Genomic DNA, 25,394 nt, shown 5'->3' with positions numbered 1-25,394 from the left:
CCACAGCCGGCCTGATCGATAGGGAACCCAATCTGGGGGATGAGGCCCATGAATCAGTCTGTCTTGATATGAACTAACACACACACACGCACACACACACAGTATGCATCCTGCCATATGCAAGACAAATGATCCATAGATAGTCTAAAAACCTACGTCTTCAAACTGCCATACTCAGTGTAATTGGATAGTATTTGTCTGTTGTTGTTCATTGCTTTGTAATTCTGTGTGGTCTTTGCTGTGCATCCGTTTTCTCTTTTACTATTTGTTCATGTAAGGTGTCCGTAAATAAAATGTCTTATTATAATTATAGACTATGTACGCCCCTCTACCACCAGCATCACCACCGCTATTCAGACACACGCACGCATACACAAATTCAATTTGTGTTTATTCCGGATTAAAGCCTAAATTATCTCAATTTAAGTAGCTACAGAGGAACTGTTAGTAATGTTTTACATTGCATTCTTTCAAGGAGCTGTGTATGACTGTAAATGTTCCGTCATGCTACACAAACAGGTTTTCGGTCTTTTGTGATGCCTGCTGGTTCCACTGCTTCGAATTTCATTACACACATTAGTGCAGCTTGTTCTTTGCGGTACATCCTTTCATTCAGGATACACATGAACATGAAATGTATTGCTTATCAAATCATGGCTTTCATAACTAAGATTGTCAATGCAGTGTTTTGGATGGCTGGTAAATCTTCACGTTACAACTCACCCAGTCTATTGAAAAGCTTGGTGTGATCGTTTATTAACATGGCGGTACTGCTGTTGTGTTTTTTAAGTAACCAATTTAGAATAGTGATGGCTGTCAGATCGGTTAAAACCGTCCAGACTGAAGTCTGCTTAAAACCTACCCTAGTAGAAGTGTCTCGCCATATATTTAAGATAACTCAATGTTCAGGATGCATTATAGGATGTTTGTGATGTTCTTTTTCCACTGCAGCTAAGTCATTTCGGCAACCATGATTGAATTTAAATGTATCTCAAAGGTTTGAGAAGTTAAGCAGTTATTAAAGTTGCACTTTCTACTTTCCACTTCTACCCTTTTTAAGTACTGTGCATCCTGTCTCGATTACCTCCTGTGACGAGACTACAGCGGTTTCCGAATAAAAATCTGTATTCCACCATCTCAGCAGCCAGGTTTATGTTCTATCCCATCTCATAAAGAGAAAAGAAGTCCAGTCACCAGGGCCAGAAGCCTAGTTGGTCGCGTGGCGGAGGCTGTCTGCTGTTTTATGGTGGACTAGCTAGCGTTTCACAGGACCCCGGTTTCCTGGCTTGTGATCTCACACAGTGTGTGAATGTTTGCTGGATGAACGTTTGGATGTCAGTAGCCGACAAAGGATTTCATCGCAGCCCCTCCCTCCTCTATATGTCTCTCTATCAGAGCATTCAGTCTACACTATATTGACAGGACAAGTAAAACGCCTTTGGGGGGGAGACAGATAAAAGACAAATGCGATCATTTTGTTCCTTGTTGCATTTTACCACCTCAAGCATTGACTACATTTACATGCAAGAAAAGAAATTAGTTTACTTAGAGAAATTGGGTTGAGGCTCAGAATTGGTGTTTACATTCACTATACCTTCACCTATACAACCTGGTTGTTGTAAAACCAGTATTTATTGTTATCTCACAAAAACACACAAGAACAAACATGAGTGTCTTATCAAATGTAACGCCACATATTTTGCATTTTATTTTGCCAACGTGGAAAGTAATACATGTGTTAGTTAAGACTTATTCTGACGTGATGAGAGCGACGACAGGCTGCCTACCTCAGAAACTGGAGGACAGGATGACAAAAAGTCAGGAGGCCGGGAGGTGTTATTAATGGGTAAAGAGTTGGCACAGATCCCCATGATAATTTCCTTGTCAGTGGAAAGAAATGATATCCGTGCATCCCAAACTCTTTGAGCTCTTCCTCGACTGTCCTGTGGTGTTGCTGTGGAGTAAAGCATCCACTGAGCTGGTACTTTGAGGTGATAAATGGGGGGCCCGTAGACCAAGAGTGTTATCAGTGCTACTAAGGCCTGCAAACTAGGAGAACACAGGGTTAGCTCTGGGGTGGGACACAGCCAGGCTAGGAGACTAAGGTTGATATATCGCTGCACAGTCACAATAGGATTCATGTTGTAAAGGCCTCGGCGAACATTGTGAGAACAAGAGGGCCAATAGCTGCACGAGTGTGTGTTCATGGAGAGAGGTGTATGTGTGATCTAAGAGTCCTCGTACAATTTGATATGAATCACTCACAAAATGTTGTGTACTTCATAGAGTGTAGTGCCGGGTGAAGTATATTCCACTCTGCAGCAGAGATGATTAAGTTTTTACTAGAACCACTGTGTGCGTGTGTGTGATTGATAGATGCGCTTGTTAAAAAAAAGGCATGCTGCTGTAAAACGACCCACCAATTAAATCCAATCTGTTCCAGAGGACAGATGACATCATAAAAGTGCGTCATCCTGCCCGTGCCTACACAATGCCCACACACTCTCACACATACACACGTACTATGACAGCACGACATCTCCTAGTTTTCATAGAATGACATTTGCTCACTGTGCTAAAAATGCCTACTTGACAGAAACACTTATCATCATTCTCCTTCTCTTCATCCTCTGAACTGTGTGAATCAGTGTGTGTATGTCTGCCTATGCATTTAGAATAGAATATTTTATGGAGGAGAATCAAACAACATTTTTAGTTTCCCACACAACTCTGTAAGCAAGCTTAGCAACAATATCAGATAAGAGGGGGAACATTTGAATGAAAATAATGAAATGCATTTAGCCTGCATTTATATTCCTCACTATTATGTTATCTTATTTTTTTCTTATATTGTTCACATCTCCTTCTTCCAATCCCTCTCATTTAACTTTAAAGGTTCCATGACATGGTGCTTTTTGGATGCTTTTATATAGGCCTTAGTGGTCCCCTAATACTGTATCTGAAGTCTTTTATATAGGCCTTAGTGGTCCCCTAATACTGTATCTGAAGTCTCTTTTATATAGACCTTAGTGGTCCCCTAATACTGTATCTGAAGTCTCTTTTATATAGACCTTAGTGGTCCCCTAATACTGTATCTGAAGTCTCTTTTATATAGGCCTTAGTGGTCCCCTAATACTGTATCTGAAGTCTCTTTTATATAGACCTTAGTGGTCCCCTAATACTGTATCTGAAGTCTCTTTTATATAGACCTTAGTGGTCTCCTAATACTGTATCTGAAGTCTCTTTTATATAGGCCTTAGTGGTCCCCTAATACTGTATCTGAAGTCTCTTTTATATAGGCCTTAGTGGAACCCTAATACTGTATCTGAAGTCTCTTTTATATAGACCTTAGTGGTCCCCTAATACTGTATCTGAAGTCTCTTTTATATAGACCTTAGTGGTCCCCTAATACTGTATCTGAAGTCTCTCTTTTATATAGACCTTAGTGGTCTCCTAATACTGTATCTGAAGTCTCTTTTATATAGGCCTTAGTGATCCCCTAATACTGTATCTGAAGTCTCTTTTATATAGGCCTTAGTGGTCCCCTAATACTGTATCTGAAGTCTCTTTTATATAGGCCTTAGTGGTCCCCTAATACTGTATCTGAAGTCTCTTTTATATAGACCTTAGTGGTCCCCTAATACTGTACTGAAGTGTTTTTATAGGCCTTAGTGGTCCCCTAATACTGTATCTGAAGTCTCTTTTATATAGAACTTAGTGGTCCCCTAATACTGTATCTGAAGCCCCTTTTATATAGGCCTTAGTGGTCCCCTAATACTGTATCTGAAGTCTCTTTTATATAGGCCTTAGTGGTCCCCTAACACTGTATCTGAAGTGTCTTTTATATAGGCCTTAGTGGTCCCCTAATACTGTATCTGAAGTCTCTTTTATATAGACCTTAGTGGTCTCCTAATACTGTATCTGAAGTCTCTTTTATATAGGCCTTAGTGGTCCCCTAATACTGTATCTGAAGTCTCTTTTATATAGGCCTTAGTGGTCCCCTAATACTGTATCTGAAGTCTCTTTTATATAGACCTTAGTGGTCCCCTAATACTGTATCTGAAGTCTCTTTTATATAGACCTTAGTGGTCCCCTAATACTGTATCTGAAGTCTCTTTTATATAGACCTTAGTGGTCCCCTAATACTGTATCTGAATTCTTTTATATAGACCTTAGTGGTCCCCTAATAATCTGAAGTCTCTTTCCTGAAATTCAGCAGAGCAGAGAAAGGGGAGGTAACTTTGCTCCTTATGACCTCATAAGGAGAAGATTCCAGATCGGCCCATCTGAGCTTTCATTTTCTCAAAGGCAGAGTAGGATACCCAGGGCTCGGTTTACACCTATCACCATTTCTAGCCACTGGGGGACCGTAGGCAGGCTGGGGGAACACATATTAATGTTAAAAAAAACTCTAAGTGAAATTGTCATGCCATGGGACTTTTAAAGCTTACATTCTGTTGTTGAGAGGTAATTAATGTCGACGAGACAGTTATGCAACACTTCTCTTCTTTTCAGCCTCGTCGTGTCCCTCCTCTGTTTTTCTCAAGGCTGTTGTGTCACTGCAGATGAAGTGGGCCATACTTTCAAAAATATATTTCATGTCAGTTTTTCAAAAGCTGCGGAGTCCCCGGGGTGTCATGGAGAAATGAGAAAAAAGAAAAAAAACACTAATTTGTGCTCTCAATTTAATAACCCATCCGCACGGATTCATGCTCATTTAATATTGTACTTGGTGCGTGATACAGCCACTTTCAAGCTCTGGCTCTCTCCACCCAAACAAGCCTCTCTTTAATTAAAAATATACAGTGGCTTTATAGAGTCACTGCTGCCTCCGCACACAGGACATTGTCTCAACGGAGTTTCGAGATTGGTCTCTAAACATTACAGAGTGTTCAAGCCTATTTGTGTGACACACACACACACACACAAAATTACAAGACACCATGTATGTTGACATGAACCCCATTTCACTTTGCTGAATCTACGTTCACGTCACTGAATAATCGGTTTTTTATCAATGGTTAGATACCTGTAGCTCACATAGCAGCAGGGACAACACGAGCGTCTCCAAATTAAGTTTGGGCATTTTTACGCATGTGGCACAGCAGCTGAAACTTGATTGATTTTGTTTTAAGGACAGTACAAAATAGTTTGGATTGGAAGGAATTTTATGTTTCATTATAAGCAAAAACCCTGCCCGAACATTGTTAATAATTGATTTGGACTTTTTTCTTGATTTAAAAAAAAAAAATAAAATACTGCCCAACCCTCCACAGTTTGGAATTATTTTTACAACTGAAATAATTTGTTGTTATTACAGAGGGAAAGTGCCAAAAAAAGGTACTGTTGGGTACCGCAACCAAATTTGAGGTACCGGTACCCAACCCTGACCTCCACTCAATATCTCAACATGATATATTTGCAGTATGGAAAATGTAACAAAATGTTGAAATACAGCCACTTTTGTTTTCACAAATTATGTGTGTGCGAAGGCAGCAGTTAACCCATACAGCTACTGTATATTTTTTTCCATGAAGGACTGACTGAGCGAGAGACAACGCTTGAAAGCTGTATCACATCAAAAACAATAATAGCATGAATCTGTTTATATCTGTTTTGTTTTTTGTATTTCTCTTTGTGCTGGTAACCTTCCACACTGCAGTATCAGGTTTAGGTAAGTGGGGAGAATATTCAGTATTCAATCTTTGCTACCCAGCACCGGTTCACTTCAGGTGGAGGATTTGCCATTTCATCAACCACCAGAGCAAAGTCACAGCAAAGATGTGGAGTAGGAATTAGCATCCTTGCAATCTGCCCCTCTTTTTTTCACAATTTGATGCATTCAGAATGATTTACCAGCAATGTGATCACACATAAAAAAAAGCATAGATAGGATAGATTGTTTTCTAAATGACAGAAGGTGAAACAGAAACACAGAGTACACATATGTGCTTGTGTAGCCTGTGATATACACAGCCATAGCATTGCCCTTTTCACCAGCAGACACACATGTACAGTACAAACATCCCCGCACACAGAAGCACCCACACATTTTTCTCATCCCCCTATGGTTATCCTTTCATTTCTTGATTTTGAAGACCGTGAAACGCACCACACACACACACACACACACACACACTACGTACATACAGAAAGCTTTATTTACCTTTTGTCACATGAGAGAATGAGCCATATGGAGGACTGTGGATGCTAATAAACACAGGATATGATAATGGAATTAAAATGTATAATATGTGGTTAACAGCCTGCAGAGCACCAGCTATAGCTTAAGACATTGTCACTGGCTGTGAGCTTTTCTTATCTGCATGTGTATATCCTGTGCAGTCTGTCTTTCACAGCATAATAAATAGCAAGTCACCTTGTTTTGAGGTGTGGAGGATGCAGATCTACTTATAAGACATAATCTGTAATTTCAAGGAATTGCTCCAATGGCACTCTTTATCAGCATCAGGGTATGCTAGGAATGAACAGAACAAGTGTGTTTTTTTTTTTTTTTTTTTTTTTTTTTTTTTTTTTTGTGTGTGTGTGTGTGTGTGTGTGTGTGTGTGTGTGAGAGTGAGAGTGAGAGTGAGTGAGTCCTGGCCTTGAATCCATATACCACCCCCCCTGTGCAGCACTCAGGAGCTAGAATTAAAGTGGATTTAAGGGAGGCGAGGGTTGGAGGAGAGTGAGGGTTTATAACTCTGATTGCCATGCCCACCACTCATAATGAGACGCATTACAGAGCTGATGTTGTAAGATTAGGGTGACTAAAGAGACATGAGCAGCCTTACCGATCAGGAAAGAGCGAGGGAGGGCGAGATAGGCTGGGGAGTGAGGGAAATAAGTCAGGGGCATGAAGAAAAAGGGAGAGAAAGAGTAAGCGGTTAGTAATGAAAGGAGAAAATTGAGACCAAAGTAAAAAGATGAGAATTAGAAAAACACAAAGGGAGGAGGGAGCCACAATATTTGGATTACACCATATCTCCTCAACATCTGTTTGATGGATTCAAAGGGCTCTGTAAGTGGCGAAAGGATGTTAATGCTGTGTGGAAGGCAGCATGTGGAGAAAGCAGGGGTCAAAGAAAGAGGGGGCCATAAAAACAGACAAAGGAAATATATGTATTCCTGTCAGCGTGCAGGAACGACAGACAAGCTCTTAGTTATTAAAGTCTTGACAGCCTCTGACAGCGATATAGCTCCATTTTGCTCCGGCCCCATCACCGCCTTGACTGGAATTCAAAACAGGCCGGGATTTCATGTAGTACGCTGACAGGTGTTTGTGTCCCCTTTCCGTTAGAACTGCAAGTAATATTCAAAATGATGATGATTTGCTGGGATGACGCGTTACCAGGCATGTCGAGGTTTTTTTATTTTAGATACATTTTTTTATTGGTTTTTATATTTTTCAAACATACAGAACAGACAAACACAATTGAACAATCACAAAAACCCTCTAACACCCCCCCACCCCCTGCGGTCTCGAGGAAAACAAAACGGGGGTGGGGGGGAGCCAGCGTTGAGCTATCATTTTCTTGGTTGCAGTTGAGCCGGCTAGCCAAATTTTCATGTCAAGGTTTTTGATATGCACTCGGACTTGTGTGGCTGCCAGCTGATGAACAAAATATTAACTCTGATATAATTGACAAAATCTGACTTTCGTGACAATGCTTCCAAGTTTAATATCTAAAAATGGTTTTGCCGTGTTACCACAGCAAACAGGAAAACCGATCAAACAACAGTATTCCTTACCAGATGAAGCAGACTGGGATCCAGGTATAAAAAAGCAAAAAAAACAATGGCGGATTGTGTAATATGTTTTCAGGCTGCTTTTTCATGCTTGCTGTTGTGCATTGGTAAATAGTTGTTTGTCATAGAAGATTTGTTCCAAAAAAATACTATTCAGCTAGCACCACTTAGAACCAAATTGTATATCCGCATTGGATAAACATTTTAGTTTCCTGCTGCAGGAAGACACTGTCCAGTGTACTGTAGTTCACAGTTATTGATGTCCTCTTGTGAAGGGAAAAGTTACATGATGCAAACTCCTTGGAAGTGAAATAAATAAAAGGACAATTGACATGTTCATACTACAGAGTGGTTGCTCTGCTTTGTAAGTGGATTTTTGTATTGAGCTATTAAGAATTATTTTTAACCATTTCTTCTTTTATTCACAACAAATAGATACTTGAGATCACAAAATACACACACATTTTGTCTTTTCAGTTTACTCTTTCTAATAAACTGTAGAATGCAATGAGATGGTTACAGTTGACCTCTATTGTGCGTGATGCCCTTTAGAATGAGTTTTCTTCCAAGGACACTGTGCCATCCACGAGGAACCTTTGATAAATGCCTGAGGGTGTAACCAAGGACTGCTCTGATTCACAGGGGCCTCGGTGACAAACAGCCTTTACTGTGTAACGTGGTTTAATGGGCATACGAGTGGACGACCTTCCACACGACTTCCACAACATCTTCATCATCGTATGACTGTGGGGTCTGTGTTGTGTAGAGACAATCACATTTGTACCTATATTGCCCGATTGTCTTTGCCTTTGAGAATGCACAGTGAATTGAAATGGATGCATTTCTGGGATTTTGTTCTACAGAGACGGACATTGTTACTCCCAGATGTCAACAATGCAATCCAGTGTTTACGGTTTCTGTACATTTTGCATACATTTCAGTTTATTGATTTCGCTGTGGATGGAGAGGGAAATGCATAATGAATGTTCATTAGATGGTTTAATGTCAACGGAGCACAGAAAAACATGGACTTGTGATACTTGCCTGACAAAGTATATTGGTTGGTAATATAATAACATTTGTGTAATAGTTGGTCTATATGATATTGCAAGTGGATACGTACATGAAGCAGAGGTACCTGTGGGGCTATGTCTTCTGCTGACGTGACGCCATTGTCTGTCTCTAAACATTTTTATCTGTCAGCTCTGATCGTTGTATGGAGATATTATTATGAATGATACATTAATGTATTTGACACAGTTGATCAAAGGATCCTGCTGGGGAAGCTGAGAGTGTGGGTGGGTGTGTCTAGCAAGGTTCTCCAGTGAATTAAATCTTACCTACATAATTGGAATTTTATTGTCATACATGGGGAAGCCAACAGTCACAAATTTGCGCCGACACTGTGTTCCTTTACAACCAATTAAAGACCTTCCTTTTTACTTAAGCATTTTCTTAAATTATTTTTACAGTATGTTTGGATGTATTATATGTATTTGTGTGTGTGTGTGTGTGTGTGTGTGTGTGTGTGTGTGTGTGTGTGTGTGTGTGTGTGTGTGTATGTATGCATGGATGCCTCTGTTTATTTTCACATTTCTGCTGTCTTTATTTTGCATGATTTGGTGCTATACATTGGAATTTGAATTTACGGCACAATGCAGCTGGATTCTGTGCCATGCACATGCCATCATCAAGCTAGGTATAGCAAATTAGGGCTGCAAAATGATAATTTCATCGTCATATGTGCGATAGTCACATCGCAGGAATGCAATGTTAGCGCTACAATTTTTTTTTGCTGCTTGATAGAAAAGGAAACTTTCACCGTTGTCCTTTTACAATGATTGTTACCAGCCGAGCCTTCACCTTTAAGACAGGTGGTCATGTGGGCAACGTGTGTATGTGACGTAACGTAACGGGTTTTTTGTGGGAAGTGAGGCTCTCCCGTGTGTAAAAAATAAATAAATAAATAAAATTAAGAAAAGTACCGTAAGCAGCAGCTGCAAAGACGTCTTCCGGCCATTTTTCACCACAGAGTTGCCAGAAAGCTGCTAGCAGCCAGGCTAAAGCTAATAGTTAGCCTTAAGAATCAAGGGGTCTGTCCCAACTAATGTTACCATTCGGAGCCACGAAGCTGGAAACGTAACACTAATCTACAACAGAAGTCTGTGTCTAATAACATAATTTACACTGATTTAAGTGTTCTTGGATACATAGAGTTTGTTACTAGTGCGTGACATGCATGGCTCTGCATGCACAGCGAACCACCAATCACAATCAATGTTGATCAACAACCAAAGCAGGCCCCGCTAGTCGACCACAACCTGAAATTTAGAGGAAGCAACATGCATGCATTATTAATATCATTGACTTTAGCCTGGATTGATAGTAGATATGAATACAGTGGTGTCATGTGAGTCAACCAGTGTATTATACTGACTAATTTCCCTCTCCAAAATCACTTCAGAAGAGTAGTCATAGCGCTTACTTGCTTTGGTGTTTGTAAAACATTAAAGTTCAACAAAGAATGGTTCACCTTTTATTTAATTTCGTATGTAGATGCACTCCCCTACAAAATCACCCCAGTAGTCGAGAATGATTTATTATTTCCAAATAGAGCTATTTATGTCATCTTGTAAAAATGTCTTTTTTTCATATTGCATTAAATATTGCAGGAAAAAAAATATCGCAATGTCAGTTTTTTCCAGTACTGTGCAGCCCTATAGCAAAATTTATTGCAATGCTACTTAGGATGTGATGTCATCTGACACATTATTGTGTCATTTGGAGGCGATAATGGTTATTTTCCTTGGAAAAGAAGTTGCAACACTGCCTGGAGCAGATTATATTTAAATGAAAAAAATAACTGCAATTGTAGGGTTTTTTGCAGCGAGGAGGTAGGGCATTTTATATAGTGCTGCAATTAAAGTTGTATACAGTGCTTTATCTCATTCGTTTTTGCAGGTCAAGAAGGCACAGTAGACACCATTAGTGTCAGGTAGCATGCTGCAGAAGCTTATTAGGCTACATTGAGCTGGATTTGACACTTAGTTGTGGCAGGCAACACAAAGCCAACATGCTCCTGCAGAGTGGCTGGTACTGCTGGTTGTTTTCTCGTTCCTCGCAACATTGTTATTGCCTAAATTGCATACCATAACAGAGATAGATGCTAATATTTTTAAGCACAGGCTGCATGGGCCACCAAGTCCCATATTCTGTTGGCAAAACTACATTTTTGTGGCCCAAATGTAAATCTGTTTCACCCCCTTCCCCCTAAGACTCTGTCTCTTTACATTGGATATGTGTAAAGATAGTGAAGAGCTGTTCAGCAGGGCTATTCAACTATGCTGTTGTTGAACTGTACAGGAAGACACATTTTAAGAAGGCTAATACCGAGTGAGGCGAAAGAATAAAGACTGCAGACGTCACCGGCATGGTCGTCATTCACATACATATTAAGTAGCCATGAGGTTAACCGCTCCAGGGTGGAGAGGCTGGTTTGTCTCCGGCAGCAGCTAAGTTAACAAGAATTTGTCCAAATTTCAAGATTAGTAGCAAACTAATAAACTGTTCGACTACAAACCGACAGCTTTTGTTGTAGCTTGTTTGTAAAACCTTGCTATTTGCAGAGTAGCATGCTGTAGTTGTGTAAAACAGCGCGGTGGACGTGAGCAGCAGACGTTAATGTTACCTTGTGTCGGGTTCGCTCCGTAGACTGGATGTTTTCTACTGAGATGATGTAGCACTGGCCTCCCTGCTATTGTGGTAAGCAAGTTCGATTTAACAATAGACACACTGTACAGAGTCTTCATTTTTTAGCAGCTTAAAATTAACTTTCTGTCCTATTCTCTTGCCTGTCTTTTCTCTTAGCCCCTCACTATTTTCGCCCTCGTCCTTCATTTTGTAATCTGCACCGTCAGTCTTGTGTCCATCGAGGCAAACAATTTTGCCTCGAGGATTTTTAGTAATTGAATTATTGGAGTTACTCAAGGAATCGTTTCAGCCCTAAAGTATATATTATTAAACATAATTGTAAAATTTTAACTTGACTACATTTTATCGCTGACATTTCTTCTTTTTAAGACAGAATAAAAAAATTGCAAGGAAAATGTTTACGACTTCAAAATATGATATAAAGTTGAGAAGCATGGTTATTGTTTTTTCCTGAATTCTTTAGTTTTAGTGCTCAGTCCAAATCTTAAAGTGCTCTTATTATGCTTTTTGGCTTTTTCCCTTTTCCTTTATTGTGTTATATATCTTTTTTTGTGCATGTTATAGGTTTACAAAGTGAAAAAGCCCAAAGTCCATCTCAAAGGGACTAACCATCTCCAACAGAAAACACTGTTCACAAACTGCTCCAAACAGCTCTATTGTAGTCCAGCCTTTACTTCAGAGACAAATGGGGTCACTTTGTAACACACGTTATAATGCTCGCCTAGCTGCTTGCGTGGCACGCCCTCATACTCTGCTTCTGACTGGCTAGTAGTCCTTACCTAGGTACTGTCAGGGCACGCCCTCATACTCTGCTTCTGACTGGCTAGTAGTCCTTACCTAGGTACTGTCAGGGCACGCCCTCATACTCTGCTTCTGACTGGCTAGTAGTCCTTACCTAGGTACAGCGCATGTGCAACTCCCAAAAAAGATGAAACAGAAGTGAGATGCCTCACTCTGTAGCTAAAACAGAGAGCTCAACACACAGGGCGAAAAGAAGAGCTGCAGCAATGTGCAGCACAACAAAAATAGTGTTTTTTGAAAATTAAACCATGTAAACCTATTCTGATATAACCTCTAAATACAATTATGAACCTGAAAATGAGCATAATACGAGCACTTTAAGTAATTGTAACTTGCGATAATGCAACACTTCCCACAGTAACAACTAATTCAGATGACACATATAAAAACTGATGACACTTGATAGTAAAGTTTAAGTGGTGTTACAGCAATATGATGGATTGAATTGACCATAAGTTATAAAATGGTCATAAGTCTGACTCACTTGCACTAATTACAAGAGGGGATAGCAAAAGTCTCTAAGATTCATAGTCAACTACTGACCCCGACAACTTGGTATGATTTTTTTTTTGTGTCCCTTTAATGCTTATGCAAATCTAGATGCAGATTGAAAAATATCATATTTAGGTAGATGTCTGTATTGTGGCCGTCTACGTTTTGTTTGCTTATACAAACCGGGATTCCTCAGACCGACACTCAGCGGCAACGTTTAGATGGTGAGTTTCATTTTGTGTGATGGATTATCAAGTTATATTCATAGCATTAGCGTTACACAGTGTCACCCTCAAATTGTGCGTTTTGCAATAAGTTTAATGATGGTCGCAACATCATTTTAATAGTGGTCCTCCTGACTGCTGGTTCTTCTGATAAATACTATAAATAATCAAGTAGTGGTCACAGCATAACTTCAACCTTCTGAAACCCACAAAACTGCCACAGATCTCGGCCAACGTTACTGTTTTTAAGACTAAGGATTACAGCTGGAAGGTGACGGTATCGGTATCATTTGAATCTAAACGACTTAAGGAATCAGTTGGTACCAACCATGTCAAGCTAGCTTGTCGGTAAGGGAGCTAAAAGAAAATTGGATAGGGAAAAACAGGTTCTTAAATTTTAGGAAATATTTCTATACATATATGCATATGGTGGTTGATGTTGCAGATTTGCATATCGTAGAAGAATGGACTGTTGGCTTTAGTGGAGGTCTGCGCACTCCGAGTGCCCTTCTAGTTCTAAATAGGACATATTGTACAATAGGTTCTAAGTACTCTTTAAGTGCTCTCTGCTTTTTTTCAGTCAACAGCTTGGTCTGTTATTTCTTCTTTCGTCTCCAATTGTTATTAACACCTTAGAGAGAACGACACATTTTAAATATATTTCTGATGTATTAATATATGTTTTTAGTGATGTTTATTTTGACTCCAAACACTCATCCACTTCTTGGTTTTTCCTTGGCTTTGCATCCTGACATTCCCTGTGTCTCTATGCAATCACCATTCTAAACAGCTTGTAATCAGCGTGGCTAGGGAGAGGCTGAATCTGAAGCCTCTGCTCTGATTGGGAATAACAACATGTCGGCCTCCCAGCTGATGGCAGGGCCACTTTTAAAAAAATATGAATGCTGTTTTACATTCCTCCCTACTCTTGGCAGAGAAATAGAAACACAGTAGCCTATATATTAAATATGCTGGGTATGGGCTTTTCCCCATCAAAAATGATCACAGTGGAATTATGTACACACTAAAATACTAGAAGAAAGAAAATGTGAATATGTGAGTGATTTGAAAATGAACATTGGACATCAAAAGCAGCAAATAATAAAAATAGTGAGCTGCAGAACAATGTGCGACTAGTCTTAATCTAACTGATTCTCAGAAAAAAATCCAACCCAGTGCCAGTTTTACATGTGTCTTTATTTATTAACAAGGAACATTAAAACATAAAATAAATTAAAAAAAATCATGTACTGTTACTCAAGGAAACCTGACAGAGCTAAAGGATAATTCATATTTTAGGCTTCAGTTTTGAATATTCTGTTGTTTTCTCCCCCAGTAACACTGCTGCAGTGTCATATGACGTGTGGTCCTTCAGTCTACTCACTCTCGCCTCAGAGGTGGTGAGCTCATTGCCATTTCTCAGCAGGCTGTTTCTTTTAGCTGGAGGCTCTCTTGGGTCGAAGCATGTTACATTTGGGGAGTCCTTTGTGTCCTTTATTGGTTTCAAAGTCAGCTGCAGGAGAATTTTACGTGACATTTTTTTTCCCCTCAATGTGTGGCTGCAGAAGTAGATAGAAGGGTCAGACAGACTTTCTGCTGTTTTGACTGTTTGCTTATGTTGGACAGCTGGTAGTGCAGACAAGATGGAACAAGGTTATATGGCTTCTTTTGGAGCATCACAAACTAGTCACCAGGGGTCTCATTTAGAAAACTGTGCGTAGGATCCTTACTATAAGTGTACGTGCGCCCAAAAGCCCAAATTGGCGTACGCCGAAAAAAAAGTCAGATTTATAAAACCGTGTTTACGCACACCTGTAAGTAATGTTCCCTTTAGAAATCACAGATTACCTACATGCGTGCATATGTGGATCAGCCTCTTATCCCGCCCTGTACACGCCCATTTTTAACCATAAATAGTCAATGCAAAGCACCTCGTGAATGCTGATCAGTATGTTAATGACCCTGGCAGTTGTTCTTTCATTACACCGAATCATGCCGAATCATGACGACTGACGGAGAAAAACAAACAAACAAAAATCCTCTCAGACGCTCGGTAATTGCTGCCAATTGAATCATAATTTCGGCCTGTTGTCGCCCAGTGTAGGGAAACCAGATCTATAGACTATCTTTATTCATAAAATCTTCCAAAACAGCAGGCATTACGGTACTCGGGAACAGCTTCGATATACCAGACGTAGGCCTTTATAATAAGATTTAACAGAACTATATATTATATCCAAACAAGCCTTAGTGATGAAGTTGAAGATTATATATAATATTTATTTAAAGAAACACTTAGCTGTCTGACATTTCCCTCTGGAAACAGACGGTTTCACCCAGAGTGGCGAGGACCTGTATTTGGACCAGGATGGCACGGTTCCGGCGCCTTGCCCTCTCTACTGGACCCAATTCAGTACATAGATCCAAGAGCGCAGCTATATTACTATTACAGCTACATTAGGGAATTTAAATCGGCATATGAGCCAGTCATCGTCATGGTCCCTGAAGTCTCTTTCTCTCCTGATTCTTCCATTAGGGGTTAGTCCTCCTGCACGCCAGCAGTGCCATCATGCAGCATTACGCACGGGGTCACCGTAGTATTTATATGTTTAGTCTACAACAATTTGTGATTGTTAACACCTTGCCAAAATCACAGCATCAACTAGTGGTATCCCCCACCCCGAGATACAATTTGAAATCGAAATGTAATAGGCAAACACACTTTTCTTCATGCAGGTTTTGTTATGAACAGTATTAAAGTTTGGACCGATAACAAGGACGTAGAGCGTAACGATTGCGCGAGAGCTTAACGGCTGTATTTCCAGACTTTGACATTTGATGATTTATGCACAGTTTTAAAGACAGATATTTAGTTATTTACACAGTGTTCTGCAGCTATCTAATGCTAGGGTATTTGATGCTATCCTGTATTCCATGGAGTCGGGACATCTCCTCCTCCTGCGCTCCGTAGCGGACAATGTGACGGCGAGACGGCGCTGATTAAATATTAAGAACGACTTTTGATTTAAGATTTGAGTTGGAGGTGTTTATGGAACAGTTATCACTCAAGAACAATTATCACTCAATTATCACTCAGTACAATCTTCATGATAGTGTGCGAAGAAATGTGCGTGAGGCATTAATACTTAAACATATTAAGAGTAGCCTAATCGTTATTCCCACATGTACTCTCTGCAGTCTGACTTCAGTTCACCACCTCACCATCTGCGTCGCCAATTCCCATTGTCTCCAAAATGTGCGTACGCATGGGTCAGAGTTTGCGTGGAGGACCGCACATTCTCCCGTCAAGTTAGTTTTTTATAAATCACAACCTTTGCGTGGGAAGTGGCGTACGCACGTTTTCAGCCCCGTCTTGTGCATACGCCACGTTTATAAATGAGACCCCAGGACATAGTGGTTGGTTACCTTAAGGTCCACTGCAAAACAAGATGGGTTTCAAAATAAAAATCTTGAAGATTCTCATTTAAATAAATGTGTTAAGTCACTATCTATTGCCGAATGAGGTACCACCAGGGTGCACTCTGCACTATGGCCAATTAAGTTGATCTAGAAATATTGTGCAATTTTTCTTTTCATCATCGACCAATTGAGTAATACCTAAAGTATCCAGAGAGCACCTGTATGTGACTGCTACAAAAACCCAGCAGCTCTTCTACTCCAATTGTCTTACTGTATTTGTTGTCTTGGCTTTTCTTTTTTTAAAGTCTCTTTGCCTTACACACAGATATTAACACACACACACACCAAGTATTCACATCATTTTCTTTTAGTATTCATGGTACGCTGTTAAAAGCAGCAGAGACCATTCCCTTGAAGTTGTTCACAGCAAGGCCACCTCAGATGGATTCTGTCATTGTCACCCACAGAAAAGCGCCTCTGTGTTTGATACGGTGTTGCAAGCGCTGTACCTCTACATCCAAAGGGTTTTAATTGCGTTAGGGAGCCACATGCCTTTTTGTCTAACATCACTTCTGACAATACAGCTCTGATTGAGGCTTTGGACAAACAATAGCGCTGTGATTTGAGCGACTCGGCCCGTGATTGCTGCCAGAGCAGACTTTCCGACTTTGTGTTCTTGTGAGGGTGATGGCAGTGGACGACGTCAACATCCTCCTCCTCATTCACCACTCAAGATTTGGGTTTGTTGTGTTTGCCTATGGGTGAGTGGCTCTTTGCATTTTTCTCTTTCCGTGTTGTATTTTCTTTTTTTTTTCTTTTTAAGGAGCAACCCTTTCATTTTGTATCCAAGTGCACAAGCTCCATGTGCCTCTCTGTTTGCCTTTCTTCGTCTATAAATAAGTAATTTAAATTCCTGAGGGCTAATAACGGGTTATGTATCCACTGATTACGCAGTTTGTGATCACAATATATTTTGGGAAGTTTGTGCAACTTTTGATTTGAGACAACGCACAGATCAAATCATGTTTTAAATGAAAGAAATCTCGGTACCTGTGAGAATAATTGTTGAGCAACTGGAATGTGATCAACAACCATATTAACCCCCTGCAGATCCTGTTTATTATGCTCAATTTGCACTATGAAGCAGTGTTAGTGACATTTGTAACTTTTTAAGAAATGAAGCTAGGCAAACTACCCCTTTGAATAGTAACCTTATCAAGCAAATTCCACTATGACTGCAGCAGGATCCCAGCCCCCCTGCTCTCTGGGCAGAAGTTGAGGTCAGAGTAAAGGACAGGAGGTCTGATGGGTCCGACAGATGAAACGCAGCCAGGTCCGAGAGCTCGGTATCTGGCCATCGCCCGCCACTCTGCGCTGCTTCCACCTGCAGCAGGTGGCGCGAACCGAACACTTGACACACACTCTGCCAGACAGAGTGATAGATGACTGTTGGCCCTCTTTGTCATGACAAGAACGGGTCAGTGTGAATACACACACTCACAAATGGCATCTCATCAGGGACAGGGTCCTGCCTCACACCTAACAGCTGCCCCTTTGGCTCAGCGTCGCTCACTTTTTAACAGCCATATCACTCCACGACTTGAGTCCATAACAAGTTTTTCCTCTGCTGGCCTAATCCAGTTAATCTCAGCCCTAATGAGCTAATATACGTTGGCTGATGTCTCTGTTGTAATGGAGCACACGCAGACATTCAGTCAGATTCGACTTGTGACTACATTCAATTTAGTTCCATTTATTTAAAAAGGGGACAGTGCAAATTAATAAAACACATGATTATACATGGTTTTAAAAAAAAAAAAGCCAGAAATGAAATCGGAGTCTGAGCTAGAGACACAAAGTGTCTGCGCGGGCATTGTGCTTTTGAGCCTGCATGCGTTGATGTTTCTAGACTAATGAGGCTTTCCTCCAAGCTTCACCGACATCAAACCACACCAAGGCACTGCAAGACAGATACATTTGATGGATCTGTTCAGCTGCCTTGCCAAACTACAGACACACAGGTAGCTTGGCACGGACGCCGACAATGAATATTCACTGCTGATATTATCACAGTCCTGTTTTACACTGTTTCCCCTCCTGCTTTTCTCTCTAAGGACAATGTGATTTCTTAAAATATCAGGGATTCAGGTTTTAGAAAGAAGCAGTCAAAAAAAGAAGGCACTGCTTTGTTCAGCAGAAGTGATTAAAACGACCGACAATTTAATTAAAGTTTGGGCACAATGAAAGGAATAGATTTATCATCTTCTCCATCAGTTAGCTGGCAGAGGGTGCTGGGGCATATAACAGACTAGCAATGTGGAGTCATCACTTCGTTCGGTCCACAGAATAGCGACCTGGCAAAAATGATTTTCTGTTGATGTGAGGTATTATTTTGATCTGATGTGATTTAGCATTTTGTTTGTTAAGTTTAAGTTCGACTGATCTGCATTTGCAGCTAGAAACCATAAAAAGGGCCAGTGTGCAGGTTCATACTGGTGTTTAAATGTATTGATCAAGACACAACAATAATGTCATGCAAAGCTTGTTTTCTTTATCCAGAACAACATGAATGCAGTCCTGCTACTAAAAACCCAATACTAGGACAGTAACTCATTCAACTTTGAGGAAAGTGCTTCATTCAAACAGTAATCACTGGTGGTAAATGTGCACCTTGTGTGCTATTCTTTTACCAGTGCAGCCTTTCAATTACAGCAGAATGCATGATCCGAAAAAGCCTTTGTTTTTTGCTACAAATATGCAAATATTTGTTGAAAAGCAAAAAACCCATCATGCCCTACAGGCATATGGAATTCATCAAGCAAGATGACAATATGAAACATGTATTATGGCTGGGGTTAAGTGAATGATAAAATTTGCAGGTAGGTAGCTTGTGTGGGCGGACAGATGGATAGAGAGAGAGAGAGAGAGAGAGAGAGAGAGAACGAGAGAGAGACAGTTTGCCAACTGTTAGAAGAGAAGCTGGTAGTTCTCCTAGGAGAAGGGACAGCAGCTCCACTGGCAGCTAAATATGGATCTGCCTGCCACAACCTGAGGGACTCACCACTATAAGATCCCAACATTACACAGTGGTTTAGGATTGTACAGTAATTATATTGTACAAAAATGTTAAGTATTATATTGTGTTATGTAATTTTTCTGTAATGTTATATGGTGTATAACTATCAATACAGTATAGAATATGCGGCACCCACTATCTGTATTTAATATGTGATATGTACTATATATGCATTTTCTGTGAACTGCTTTGGCAACAACATATTTTCTTTGTTCATGCCAATAAAGCGAATTGAAGAGAGAGAGAGAGAGAGAGAGAGAGAGACAAGTGGATAGGTAGAGAAAAAGAGGAGAGGAGCGGTGGAGGTGGCAGGATTGCATTGGTGGAGAGGAGGGTGAAGCAGTTTTCCTTCTCTCGGCAGGATTGAAGAGGAGGGTTAGGAGAGCAGCAAAGGGCTGGAGGTGGGAAGGAAGCATACTCACTACCTGATTAAATTAAAGGGGCGCTATGCAGTTTGGGCAATTTCTTTGCTGTTTTCTCTCTTTTTGCTGGCAGGTTTCTCTATAGAGCGCCCCCTACAGCTTCGGAATAGATATTTGGCAGCCTCTATGTTTACTCGTGTCTGACTTTTCGCTCGGTCAGTCTGCCATTTCCTCTTTCTCTGTTCCTCCGACAATGCTTTCCTAGCTTTCTGCGTCTCTTGAGGCCGGCCGAAAGTTGCAAGGGTGGTTTATCTGCTCACAGGCGCTAGGGGGAAGCGAGATGACCACCATTCAACTCGAAAAAAGTCATATAACCATTCCAATGACTCCAAAGCTGTTGAGTTAAGGTAAATTAAGCTAAAAAAAAACGGTGTAGTTCCCCTTTAACACCACATTGCTGCTGGGCTATGGATGCTGCAACATATCACCTCTGACATAGCTTCTTATTAAAGCTCAGGGGGTGCTTTCACACCCGAGCCGTTTGGTCTGTTTAAACCGAACTCTGGAGCGTTCCGTCGGATAGTCCGGTTGGTTTGGTTTGGTTTGAAAGCTCATTTGAACTCCGGCGTGGACCAAACAACCAAACTCTCTTCCTCCTGAAAACAGGGGTCTCGGTTTACTTCCAGGTGCACTAGAGTTCGGCTCACTTACGCGTTAAGTGAGAAAACAATCCGACCCAAATATTACCAGTGCATTTACTAGTTGTTGTTGTGTTCAACCTTGCACACAATTTACAGACTTATGTATGATTTAATGGATGATCACTTTCAAATACAAAACAGATCACGACCACACCTCGCTCGTCCGTGTAACGAGGACAACCCATCATAATCTCTCCCTCTCGTCAGGTCCCGCCTTCTCTTTCATCACCTTCTCACTCTTCTCGTTTGAAGAATGAAATGCTCGACAACTTGCCCTCTTGTCTTCACCCATTTCTAAAATATTAGAAAGACCAAGGCGAAACCAGAAAACCCAATACTACATATCTTTGGCTTTGCTCCATTATTTCTGAGACCAGGTGCACGTTCAGTCTCAAAATGGTGTTCACCATTTTGCTGCGGTTTCTGGGTTGAATGAAAGGTTTCCTCGGGAACAGCGTGCAATGGGCTTTGAGGGAATCGTTTCTCTCGCAAACAATACGAGCAGCTGACAAGACAGCACGTTTTCAAGCATTTCATTCTTCGAATGAGACCAGTGAGATGGTACTGATGGAGAGAGATTATGTCCTTGTTACACAAACGATAAGCAAGGTGTAGACATAATAAGTTATGGATTTGAAAGGTATTATTCGTTAAATCATATATTAGTCCGTAAATTTGTTTTATGTGGTTTGTATATTTTCATTCACATCTGACCCTCTGTCATGGAGTAGGAGGATTTTGCTTAAACCTGCAGTAAACCCTGAGTCACCAATTACAGAGCCCCTAATACGTTTAAATACATTTCATTAGTTTGTTTTAGATGTTGTCATTAGATCATAAGAGCTGTTAGGAGATTTAATAGTTCAAGTAAAATGTTGAGGCCATGTAATTTTTGGGTCCTTTCATAGGTAATTATCAGATATTTGCTACTTCAGTGGAAGTATGTCAGTGTTAACCATCAAAACCCTACATCAGTCATATGGCTTATAGGGAATATGCAAAGCTGAATGTTTTTATATGGAGAAATACTACACACTAAATGGGCTACGCTAAAATTGTGGTCAGGACATGGGATTTAGCTTACTTTCCTCCCTGTACTATGTCTTTGATAAACACGCCTAGTGCCCAGGTTTTCCCAAATGAAGCTGCTTTCAGTCCAGTCATAGTAAATTCAAGTTCTGAACATGCATACCTACTTTATATTAAATGATCTGCCAAGGGAAATTGGAGAAACCCATGCAAAAAGATGCATATGAATGCAGTCATCACATTGAAGCAGAAATAGTTTTTAAATTGTGGATTTTTCTCTCTTGAAAGTGTAATGAAAGGCCATAATAAGGCTGCTTCTAGTGTATGCCACAGAATAAAAATTGCCTGACGCAGTGCTAATGCAGTATATATAGGACTTCGCAATGCTTGTCACCGTATATCTGCATGGTGGGCTCCACATTACTTAGAATACAGATGCAGAAATAAAACTTTGGCATACAACATGGACTCAGGAATTGGATTTTGATAGTAGTGAGAATGCAGTGCTGAAGACACTACATACATCTTAAGATTTTCATATTGCCTAAGGCCACGATCATCCACTCATCCAGCCCGATGCAGCTCGAGAAAAAAGAGGGCGAGAATGTATGTTTAGGGTCTGTGTTTGATCTGATTATGGTGTTTTAGGAACATCTCTTGATGATTGCATTGATGATGTATTTTTATTGACATGCTTTTGCCCTATTGCATCTTTCATCATCTTTCAGAGCAGTAGTCATACTGTAGACTTATGCAAACCATATACTGTAAGAATGGCATTGGTGACATCACCCATTGGTTTTTGGACTGCCGTTTGAAGCCAGGAGTTTGTATTTTGGCTGTCGCCATCTTGGTATATTTGAGCCAGATGTGACCGTATTTGGACAAAAAGGGCGGAGCTGGACAGGATGACACGTCTAAGCCAGTGTTGTTTACGGTTTGAATGGAGCTAAACGCTGAAGAGGGGTGGCTACTTAAAGGGAATTGTTTTCCACTTCAGCTGTGGATCTTTGTGGATATCCTTTTGCTGACTGCCTGTCATCCATTTAAAGAATTAAAATGTTTTGGCGATTCATTTTAAAATTTAACAAAAGAGACCTACCCCACACTACATGACCGGTATGCATTGTAACAAACCCTTAGACCAGCCCAGCAGGAGGGTTGTTGTGTTAACCTGTCTGTCAACCTTAGCCCTTTATTGAATAGAAAGTTAGTAATGTAAAGGCATATTAATCTGCAAGAAAAAAACCAACCATTATCAGTTTAGACTTCTTTACAATGTTGGTATGTGACTGATGGGAATCCGATGTTCCACCAGTGCTTCCATTGGAAATCGAAAGGAGGCTCTGTTGAGGCCAATTTAATTGCTCAGGGATTTTTACAGCAAAATGCCAACATGGTAGGAACGAAAGACAAAAGTGCTATCCGTCGAGTAAATTAAGTAAAAAATGCTGATGACTCGTGTTCAATGCCCACTCTACCCTTACCTTATCTTTTAACATATTATTACAGTCTCCGAAGTTCAGATCCTCACAGAGTTTGTTGGCCAACTGTGCATAAGGAAATAACTTTTCGTCAGCATAGATCATTAGTCTTTGTAGAGCCTATACTGTTCACTACAGAAGAAAAGTCTGGGCGAGATTGGATATTAACGCTGTGTACTACAGGTGGTCTTACTCTGCAGGATGTTGATCGCAAAATGTATCCAGTCTTAGGCACGGCCAAGCACTGGTCTGTAATCCCATTACATCCATCCTGCCTAATGAAGGCCAAAGCCGGAAGCTACTACTGTAGTCTAATAGTAGTCTAGTACCTTTTTTGTACTGCATGCATGCATGATTGAGCATATGAATAATCACATGCATCAGAACGAAAATTAGGTGCAGAGCAAGCACAGTTGGTGGTTTGACCTAAAAAAAAACTGCCTTTTTCCAGTGCATGTTTTATTCAAATTAGTGTTTAAATTGATTCTTGTTGGTTGCTCCTAGTCAAACGAAAGCAAAACGAGGATGCTTGTGGTATGTGTGTGCCCGTTTGTGTTCATGCGTTCATAAGTGTTTTTGAGTTCATATGTATGCAGACTTGCTTTTCTGCACATGTTCCTATTTTTGCGTACCTCCTCATTGCCCTCCATGTCAGCCCATGCAGCTCATTAGGGGTTAGGGCATATCTTGAATCTCTTGACTGTGCCATTGTCATGGCAACACTGGAATTAAACTCCTAAGGGCATATCAGTCACTTAGAAAATCTTTAGAAAGTTGTGTGGTTCTTTTGTGCAGCTGTGTCCGTTAGTGCCGGGCTGAGAATTGTGCGTGAGAGAGAGAGAGAGAGAGAGAGAGAGAGAGAGAGAGAGAGAGAGAGAGAGAGAGAGAGAGAGAGAGAGAGAGAGAGAGAGAGAGATTGTGCAAATATACAATACATACCTCCCTGTACATGTGGGAAGAGGTTCTCTATAGGTGGCAGTCCGAATTGCCATGACCTGTTTATGGCCCCAGAGCCACTTGTCTTCGCCTTGAACCTGTAATAAAAGTTGTCTGTCTGTAACACTAGTCAGAGCCACTTATGTACCTGACAGGATGAGAGCAGAATGGAGCAGCAATTTGTATGCACAGAAACGCTCTGGCTGTCACGGGGTGGGCTAACCCAGGAGATTAAGAACCCGTGGAAGCTTTGGTGTCGGCAAGAGATCATGTTTTGGTCCTAGTGATCAGCACTAGCTGCCACATGACAGTGTGATAAACAGGGGGACTCAGACAGCACAGCGTGCTTGATTTACATAGCCCCTCACCTTACTATTAAAGGAGCCCTAGCTACTTTGAAGGATGCACTCTCGATGCCTTGTGAAATATCTTGGTTGGGAAAGGCAGAGCAAGGGGAAATATGTTATGCATCAATATATGAAGAAAAAAGGGGCGATTTACTGTGATCAAATGATTGCCAAAGATATGCTGAGTACACCCTGTATTACCTTACTCCCAATTTTATTTGTAATAGTTGTTCAATTGACAGCTGATTACCACAAGTCTTGAATTTTGTAATCATCGACACTGTGTGAATTGGCTCAAATACACTAAGCCCATTCAATAAAAGTAGCAGCTTTGTGTGTGTGTGTGTGTGTGTGTGTGTGGGGGGGGGGGCACACTGTATTAGGTTTATGTACACCTTGGTCACCTGGTCTGCAGTTTACTTCTTTGATTTGTCTGTCTGTCAATACGCTGGCTCCATTGTAAAAGGCAGTATTCTCAGTGTGGACTTTTTCAACCCATTTGGCTTTTACTGCGTGACTGCCAGTATTACTCAACCTGGTTTACCAACCATCCTCTAGGCTTCTCATAGGGAGAGGTGATATTGACATATGTCATTGTTTTCAGTAGCTACAGGGCAATGCATTCAACAGCTCTAATCTGGCTTTCAGACAGAACAAAAAAACAAACATCCTGAGAACGGATTTTTCCTTCAATCGACGGCAGTCTTCTGTGCTTAGAGTGGTGGATATGCTTTGTGTTGGCCCTTCGGGATGCGTGTAAGTAGGCCTTATCCATGTAGCACAGGGCCTGCTTTGTTGTCACAAATAGGATTCAGCGTCCACTAGACGAGCACTAATCCAGGGCAACTGTATGTAGCTTTTTAGTCATCAAGATATTGTTAGCTTTTAATATTAACCTCGCTTGACTTGCTTTATCTCCAGTTCAGTTAGTTGACAGAGGGTAACACAGACGTGTGCTAGCCATTGTATAAGGACTTTAGGGCTCTGGGAATATATAATAAGCCATACTGTAGTTTATGGATCATGCACTATCAGAGAGCACAATGTGTATGAGGTTTTTAT

The 25,394-nt window shown here is 40.7% G+C and overlaps 1 protein-coding gene across 8 annotated transcripts in view; it reads left to right on the top strand.

The window, feature by feature from the left end:
* Window positions 1–25,394, top strand: part of nrxn2b (neurexin 2b) — a 669,808-nt gene that overhangs the window by 158,944 nt on the left and 485,470 nt on the right. The gene's annotated exons all lie outside the window — the stretch shown is intronic.

Source organism: Perca fluviatilis, chromosome 14, assembly GCF_010015445.1.
Source record: "Perca fluviatilis chromosome 14, GENO_Pfluv_1.0, whole genome shotgun sequence".
In the NCBI taxonomy this organism is placed as follows: domain Eukaryota; kingdom Metazoa; phylum Chordata; class Actinopteri; order Perciformes; family Percidae; genus Perca; species Perca fluviatilis.
The sequence above is the reverse complement of the archived record's forward strand: the minus strand, read 5'-3'. Positions and strand labels throughout refer to the sequence as shown.